This window comes from Peromyscus leucopus, chromosome 23 (assembly GCF_004664715.2).
Source record: "Peromyscus leucopus breed LL Stock chromosome 23, UCI_PerLeu_2.1, whole genome shotgun sequence".
Classification (NCBI taxonomy): domain Eukaryota; kingdom Metazoa; phylum Chordata; class Mammalia; order Rodentia; family Cricetidae; genus Peromyscus; species Peromyscus leucopus.
The window spans coordinates 16,700,568-16,708,162 of record NC_051082.1 but is presented as its reverse complement, the minus strand read 5'-3'; the positions used below and the strand labels follow the sequence as shown (position 1 = coordinate 16,708,162).

The 7,595-nt window shown below is 52.0% G+C and overlaps 5 non-coding genes across 5 annotated transcripts; 4 read left to right on the top strand and 1 right to left on the bottom strand.

Moving 5' to 3' along the window:
- Positions 1-1,988: 1,988 nt before the first annotated feature.
- On the bottom strand, positions 1,989-2,060 carry Trnaa-ugc. The gene has a single exon. It is a non-coding gene; the product is annotated as a tRNA-Ala (tRNA).
- A 254-nt stretch (positions 2,061-2,314) lies between these two features.
- Positions 2,315-2,386, top strand: Trnad-guc. Its single transcript has one exon. It is a non-coding gene; the product is annotated as a tRNA-Asp (tRNA).
- A 2,595-nt stretch (positions 2,387-4,981) lies between these two features.
- Positions 4,982-5,054, top strand: Trnaf-gaa. The gene has a single exon. It is a non-coding gene; the product is annotated as a tRNA-Phe (tRNA).
- Positions 5,055-5,434: 380 nt separating this feature from the next.
- On the top strand, positions 5,435-5,506 carry Trnad-guc. The gene has a single exon. It is a non-coding gene; the product is annotated as a tRNA-Asp (tRNA).
- Positions 5,507-7,061: 1,555 nt separating this feature from the next.
- Trnaa-ugc lies at positions 7,062-7,133 on the top strand. The gene has a single exon. It is a non-coding gene; the product is annotated as a tRNA-Ala (tRNA).
- The last annotated feature ends 462 nt before the right edge of the window (positions 7,134-7,595 follow it).

Genomic DNA, 7,595 nt, shown 5'->3' with positions numbered 1-7,595 from the left:
AGGGCATGATGGGAAAGGGGTCGTTCCCAAAACAGGCTATAGGCTGTGTGAAGGTTACCCTATGAAACCCAGTGTAATTTTTTTTTTTTTTAAGTGTGTGTGTGTTGGGAGGCGGAATAAGTCCTGGGTATTGGTTTTGAGGCAGGTTTCATATAGCTCTGGCTGGCCTAGAACTCTATATGGGTCAGGCTGGTCCCAGATTCCTAGAAAATGACTGCCTCTGTCTCCCAAGTCCTGGGAAGGGGACTTGGGTCTGTTGTTGGTCCTGGCAATTTCCTTTATCCAGTGAGTCAGCTTGAAGGCTCTGGTTTCATATTTTTTAAATTTTGAAGCAGGGTCTCTCATGTAGCCCAGCCTGGCCTTGAGCACACTGTGTAGCTGGCCTTGAACTCATAATCTCCTGCCTCCACTTCCCAAGAGCTAGGGTGACAGGTGTGTGCCACCACACTTGGCTCAGACCACCTTGTACCGGTGGATCTTCCTGTCTCTATCCTCCAGGTGGTAAGGGAAGTGTGCTAGCGCTGCTGGCCAGGACCCTTTTCCCTTGAGCTTGGAGAGTAACTCCTGGCCTCCTGGGGTACTTCACTGAATTCACCCCTTGAATCACCCTGCTTTATCCAGGAATGTTCCCAAGTTGTTGGAGAGGCAGTTAGGAGGCCTGGTCCTCCCACCTCCATGAATAAACTATCTTCCCAAACCTGCTCCAGTGATCAGCATTCAGGTGGTTATAGAGGCCTTTCCTGGTAACAGGAGAGATGCTCACCCTCTCAACCAGGCAGGAAAGTAATAGTTCCCAGTGACTTAGAAGTTATAGCCCCAAGGACTGTCGTGGTAGCCCAGGGTACTAACCCCAGTGCCACATAAGCCAGACCGGGGTGGTTCACACCTGTAACCTCATCCTTGGTGAGGATAAAGAATTTAAGGATCGAGGCAGCCAATCCCCGAGGCTGGTGAGCAGAGAGAGAACCCGGAGCCCCTCCGCGAGTGCTAACGAGAAAGCATCTCAGCCCAGGCTAGCCTCAAACGCTCCTCGGGTGCTGGGATGACAGGCATCCGCCACTACGCCTGACTTATCCAATGCCAGCTATTGTGCATTCTCGGTAAGCGCTCTACAAACAGCTACACCCCAGTCATCAAATAATATGTTTAAGTAGATGTTGTCCAGCTCACGGGCGCTGTTCCATGTAGGCATCCAAGCTGTCGAAGTAGAGGGTAGAAAGTCGGGGTGCTACTCGTGAGTGACAAGCCTCGGAGTGGCAGAACAAACCTAAAGGGGATGACTATACAAAGCACGGGGCCCTCCGAGTTAGGCAATGTTACAGAATCCCATCTCACCCTGCTGCACCTCCAGCGCCAGCCTGCAAAACTTCACGTGACCGCCAGAAGGAGCCTTTAAAACACTGATGATATAGAACCAAGTCCCTGTCCTCCAGCCTTCCGGGGGCTTCCAAACCTCTCAGTTCCACCTGGTTCTGTCCCCATCCATTAAAGTCCAGACACCAGGCAGCTTTCTGGTCCTTTCATCCCAAAGCTCTCGCTTCGCGCTCAGGAAATGTGCGCCCACCGACTCCGGGTCATGCAGATCTCGTGGGTGTCCCCGCAGTTCTGTGCGTCCTTATGAAACATCCCTAGGGTTCCTTAGTGTTAGTTAGCCTGGAGCTGGAATTTGAGTCCCCGAAGGGTTGAGACTCTTTGCGTGGTCTTGGCAAGGTTACTTGGGATACTTGACGATCTGTTTGGACGCACGATGGGTGCACACTACGCGGCAATAGGCACTCAGGAGCTGCCCGTTACAGAACCTCCTTGGAAAGGCAATGTTTTCCTCCTGCGAGTTGGTTTACAAACGTAGATTCCCCACCCGCGCAAAGCCGCTCCGTAGGGTCCTTCCTGGGGCACCGGCTCTCCGCTTGATGGGGACGAAGGTCTTGGTCTCTAGTGTTGTTTTCTGACCTGATTTACTAAAGAGGTTTTAAAAAGAAAAAAAAAATTGGAGATGCCGGGGATTGAACCCGGGGCCTCATACATGCAAAGCATGCGCTCTACCACTGAGCTACATCCCCTAGTTGAGGGTCGGGCTTTCCAGAATGATGATAGCAATCAAACACTGCTGCTCTAAAGTTTTCGATCTCGGTTGGTGACGTTGGCGTCATGAACTGAGGTCTCAGAAGGGAGGAAAAGAGAAAGGGAAAGAACCAGGGGAGGGATAGAGAAGGAGCAAGAGAGGAGGAATATGGAAGGGAAAAGAAACCAGGTACCCGCCACTGTGCGTTATCTGTCTATAGCCACTGGTCTGGAGAGGCTCCAGCATGGTTCGTCCTCGTTAGTATAGTGGTGAGTATCCCCGCCTGTCACGCGGGAGACCGGGGTTCGATTCCCCGACGGGGAGACCAAACAAAGGATTTTGCGTTTTAGAAATCCTGAGATTTCTGCACCATGGATCTGAGCAAGATGGGTCTTAGGGAACTCGTGCACGATGGATCTGAGCAATAGGGTCTCGCGGAACTACCACCATCAACCGGATCCTTAGGCGATCTTCTGCCCAACCTTACCTTCTACTGTCCTGAATTTTACAGCGACTGCCTCCTCCCCACAAGTTCACTGGGGAGGGCGCGTGTGAGCATGGCTAAGGAGGAGGTCCGGCCCCTGGGCATCTGGTTAACGCCAACTCCCAAGCCTGCCGACAGGGCTTCCTCTGCAAAGAGACCCCTGTCCTCCGTTTCCTCCCATTTTTCTTTCCCACCTTACTCCGTTTTTGTCCTGAAGATCGGTCTTATTTACTTTTACTTCTTTATTTGTAAAAGCCAAGCTAAAGCACGAGCTGAGAAGCGTTAAAGCAGGTGCCCACTTCTCACTAGGGTTTTGTTTTTATAATTCTTCTTTGGCCTGTAACCACGCCTTCAACTCCAGGAGCAATTCTCCTGCCTCAGCCTTCCCAAGGCTGAGCTTACAGAATTTCATCTCCTCCACTCCCATTTCTTTGTTTTTATTTTATTTTATTTTTTTGAGACAAGACTTTATGTACCCAAACTGATTTTTGTTTTAGATTTATTTTATTTTGTGTTTTGCCTGCGTGTATGTATGTGTACTGCGGACATGCCTGCTGTTCGGAGATGTCCGTCGAAGGGTCAGATTCCCTGAACCTGGAGTTGATGATTGTGAGCCACCTTGTGGGTGCTGGGAACCGAGCCAGCCTGAACTAATAAGAGAGGTGAAGGCTATCCTGGGCAGCTTAGTAAGACTGTCTCAAACTAAAAGGTCTGGGTGCAGAGTGTTTGCCCGCCAGTGAGGTGGGGGCGGGGCGGGAATAGGATACCTGAAGGGAGTAAGACCTCCTGTTTCTTCTACATCATCCCCCATACACGACCACTGAACCCAGTCTCAGCCCTGTCCAGGAAAACCCAGCGTGTGGATGGATAGGTACGCTGTAGCCTGGCTGTGTGACCTCCAGAGCTGCCAAGCCATGACAAAACCCCAAAGGCTGGGAGTGTTAAACAACAGAAAGGTAAATCCCCCGGAACTAGAGGCTGCAAGCCCAAGGCAGTCTCTCTCTCTCTCTCTCTCTCTCTCTCTCTCTCTCTCTCTCTCTCTCTCTCTCTCTCTCTCTCTCTCTCTCTCTCTCTCTCTCTCTCTCTCTCTGTCTCTGTATGTGTCTCTCTCTATCTCTGTCCCTCTGTCTCTCTCTCGTCTGTCTCTGTCTGTCTCTCTGTCTCTCTCTGTGTGTGTCTCTGTCCCTCTGTCTCTGTGTGTGTTTCTCTCTCATCTGTCTCTCTGTTCTCTGTCTCTGTCCCTCTGTCTTTCTCTCGGTCTCCCTGTCTCTCTGTCTCTGTCCCTCTGTGTTTCTCTCTCATCTGTCTCTCTGTTCTCTGTCTCTGTCCCTCTGTCTCTCTCTGTGTCTCTGTCTCTCTCTCGGTCTCCCTGTCTCCCTGTCTCTGTTCCTCTGTCTCTGTCTCTGTCTCTCCCCTCTCCCAACTGCTCCTTCTCATACGACCCACTCCCGAAGACTTCCCATTTTCCACCATCAAGCCAACTCTTGGGCATCCTCTTCACCCCTTCCTGCCCCCCACCCCCAACCCCAGATCCAGGCCATCAACAAGGTCCCTTTCCTCCTCCTGAGCCCCCTCAATGTCCCTTTCTAGGCCCGCTTTTGCAGGCGTGGCCCAGACACCACAGCTCCGGGTTGGACCATCCCACCAAGCCCTCAACCCTCCCAGATGTGTCTGCCTCTATAGATCACCAGCCCATGCTCTCATTGCGGGGAAGACCTTCTCAGGGGGCTTCCAGCTCTGCCCAACATCTAATCCCTTCTCCTGGCCTTCACTGTCCGCCTCTGGGGCCTCATTTCCTCCCCTTGGTCCCCAAGACAAGCCTTCCACTTGCTGCTCACCGCAGGGAAGGAAGCAGGCAGGGCCCATCCCCGTCCTCATCTGTTCCGTTTTCCCCGAGCTTCGAGGCTGAGCAAGTGTGCACAGGCATGGGCACCACGCTCGGAAGCCGGATCTGACTCAGGTGTGGCCCTGCCCAGGGAGCATCAGTTACCTCTGGGTGCCGGGCAGCGGCCTGCATCCAGAGGTGACCCTGCTCCTTCTCCAAGAGGAGAGTGGGGAGCGGAGTCGCAGAACTCTAAGCCGAGAAGGGCTTGTACGTGCATTTTTTACGCGCTCAACAAACATTGAGTAAGCGTTGCCCGTTCTGGGGTCTTCCGCGGTGGCCGAGGTCAGCGTAGGTGTGTCCTTCCAGCTAATACACAGGGGAAATGATAAATAAATTCACTGTAGACAATAAAGTCCTGGGGGGGGGGTCTCTGAAGGACCCTCGGAAATAGTGAGTGGCCTTAGAGGACCTGTGGGGACCACGGCACGCGAGTGACCCAGGGATGAGATTGGAAAACGTCCATTTCCAGGCTTCGGATCTTGCGAAAGCCAAGGATGCAAAGTTTCAGAAACGACGAGGAGAGGAGAAAAGAAACGCAGCGGAGACAGCCGCCGAAATAGCTCAGTTGGGAGAGCGTTAGACTGAAGATCTAAAGGTCCCTGGTTCGATCCCGGGTTTCGGCAGCTCTCCTTTTTTTCTTCTGCATTCCTTTACAGTTTATGAAACGCTTTCGCTTTTTCTATTTGTTTTTGTTTTTTCCCCTAAAAGCCCCGAGCATCGTGCACTGAAGCCAAATTCTCTGGCGCTGAAGCGCGAATTCGTCCCTGAGATGTTTGTTGATGTCTGCTGGTGAACGCTTGGCGTTCATTTATTAATGCCTGCGGTCTGAATCCAGGCGGCAAAATATAAACTCAAGTGCTGGATGGACATTTCAAGGACGAGATTCAATCAAATCATATTTATTTATTTGTGTGTGTGTGTGGTTTGTTTTGTTTTGTTTTTTTGGTCACTGAATTCAAAGCATCTTAAAAGACCCTCTTGCCGAGGCAGCTAACAGCTGTCTTCCTCGTTAGTATAGTGGTGAGTATCCCCGCCTGTCACGCGGGAGACCGGGGTTCGATTCCCCGACGGGGAGATTTGCAGTTCTTTTGTGTTTTTCGTTCATCTTCCAACAGATTTAAATTTTTTTTTAACTCCCATGGACATACTTCACCCTGTTCGCAGAAAAATAAGCCCGACCCTCACTGCTGGGCTCCACCCTCTTGGACCTGAGCTCAGCCCGGGTGGCAAGTCGCCAGAAAGACCCTGCTCTCCCGCGGCTGTCCCTCCGTGTCCCTGGTCCCCGCAGTCACAAGACAGAGGCCCAGACCCGGCTCACGCTGCGACCCACGCTGCGCCTCCTTCTGACTCCAGCCCCTGCCCACAGCCTCCGGATGATGCCTGTGAACTGGGGACGCGTTCTTGTCCCCGGGGAATCGTGCATCTTCCCGGACTGTCGCCACCCTTCCGTTCGCCTCTTCCCTGGTGGGCCCCTTTAGAGGGGTCGGGGTGGTCCGTAAAAAGGAGCCGATCGCGAGAACTGGGAAGGCCATTGCACGCTGAGCGAGTGCAAACCCCCGTGGGGAGGAAGGGGAGCAACCTCGGCTCGCTTCTGGAGCCGGGTTCAAAGTCGTTCATTCTTTTGTTTGCTCTGTTCCCTCCCTGGACCTCAGACCCAGAGGAGGAAGTTGCCCATGGACCCCTCCATTTCCTGTGAGCAACGCAGCCTCCAATTCCCCCCGCCCCTGCCCGAGCCCGAGACCCAGGGGCGAGATGATGTGGGACTTCACACATGCGACAGGGGGATGACGGTGTAGGATGCAGCAACCCTTTGCTGCAGTCCACACCAGCGACGACCGCCACTCCTCATTGCTCGAGCCTGTACAGGCTCTGTCCTTGTTGTCTGGCCTAGAGAGGGGCAGGGTTGGGTCTGTCGGTGTCTCCGTGTCTCACAGGAGGCTCAGAGAGGTCAGGCAGTGCCCGCTGCCGTGCCCAGCATTCTTGCAGACGACGTCAGGCACCAGCTGCTGTGAGTGCGTGGATGGGTATCAGTGTCAGGCAGATAGATCCTCTGAGGGTACAGCGTCCACGCAGGAAGAGATAGGCAATCCCCGGGTGTAGCCCTGGAGGCTTGTGGCCTCTCCTCGCGGCTCCCAGGCAAAGACCAGCCCGACCCCCACCCACGACACTGTTCGCAGAGATATTGCAGCGTTTTGAGTCCTTGCTCCAAATCTGAGCCCTAATTGTGGGGTCGGAAACTCTAAGGCCATTTTCATATCCAGAAAATTCTTCCAGGAGGTGGGGCAGGTGGAGGGGGAGAGAGGAAGGGCTTCAAGCAGTTCTGGGTAAGGAATATTGGGATCAAGTCATTATTTATTGGGGGTTTTTTGTTTTGTTTTGTTTACTTTCTGTTTATTCTGTGAATCGGGTAAGCATTTTAGCTTATGTCAACGCAATAATGAACACATTTGTTTGGGAAATATAAGACAATTCTGCTAAGCCCTCAAAACCGCTTTAAATAAATACACACAAATTTAATTTAGAGGGAAACAGAAAAAAAATTAAAAAAAAAAAAACTAAAACAAAAACACACCCAAACAGTGATGAATAGAGTATTGCAGGGATCCTCCGAGGGGGAGGAAAACCAGGCGGGGGATGTAGCTCAGTGGTAGAGCGCATGCTTTGCATGTATGAGGCCCCGGGTTCGATCCCCGGCATCTCCACTTTTTAAACGCCATTCTTATTTCTGGGTCCTTGCAACCAAATAGAGCCAGGAAAGGCATTTTTTAAAGGACGCCATGATAGTAACCTCTTGGAACAAAGAATTTTACATCTGTCCTTATGCTGAAAGTTGTAAAAAATTTAAATACGCGTCGCTGGAGGGGTCGTAAAAGAGCAGTCAGCAGGGAAAAGCAAAGACCATGCGGGTTTGAAGACTGCAAAGCCAGACGGAGGGCCAGCAGGGAATGTTTGCATGTGGTGGCTTCAGGTCACCCCATGACACTGACTCCCGGGGGCTTGTCACGCTTAGAGATGCACAGTACCTGCGTGTCAAGTAAAGGTGCGCTTTACTGCTGGCTTCGGCAGCACATATACTAAAATTGGAACGGTACATCCTGCTCAAGGATGACACACAAATTCGCGAAGCGTTCCATTTTAAAAAAAAAAATGCACTTTAATAAATA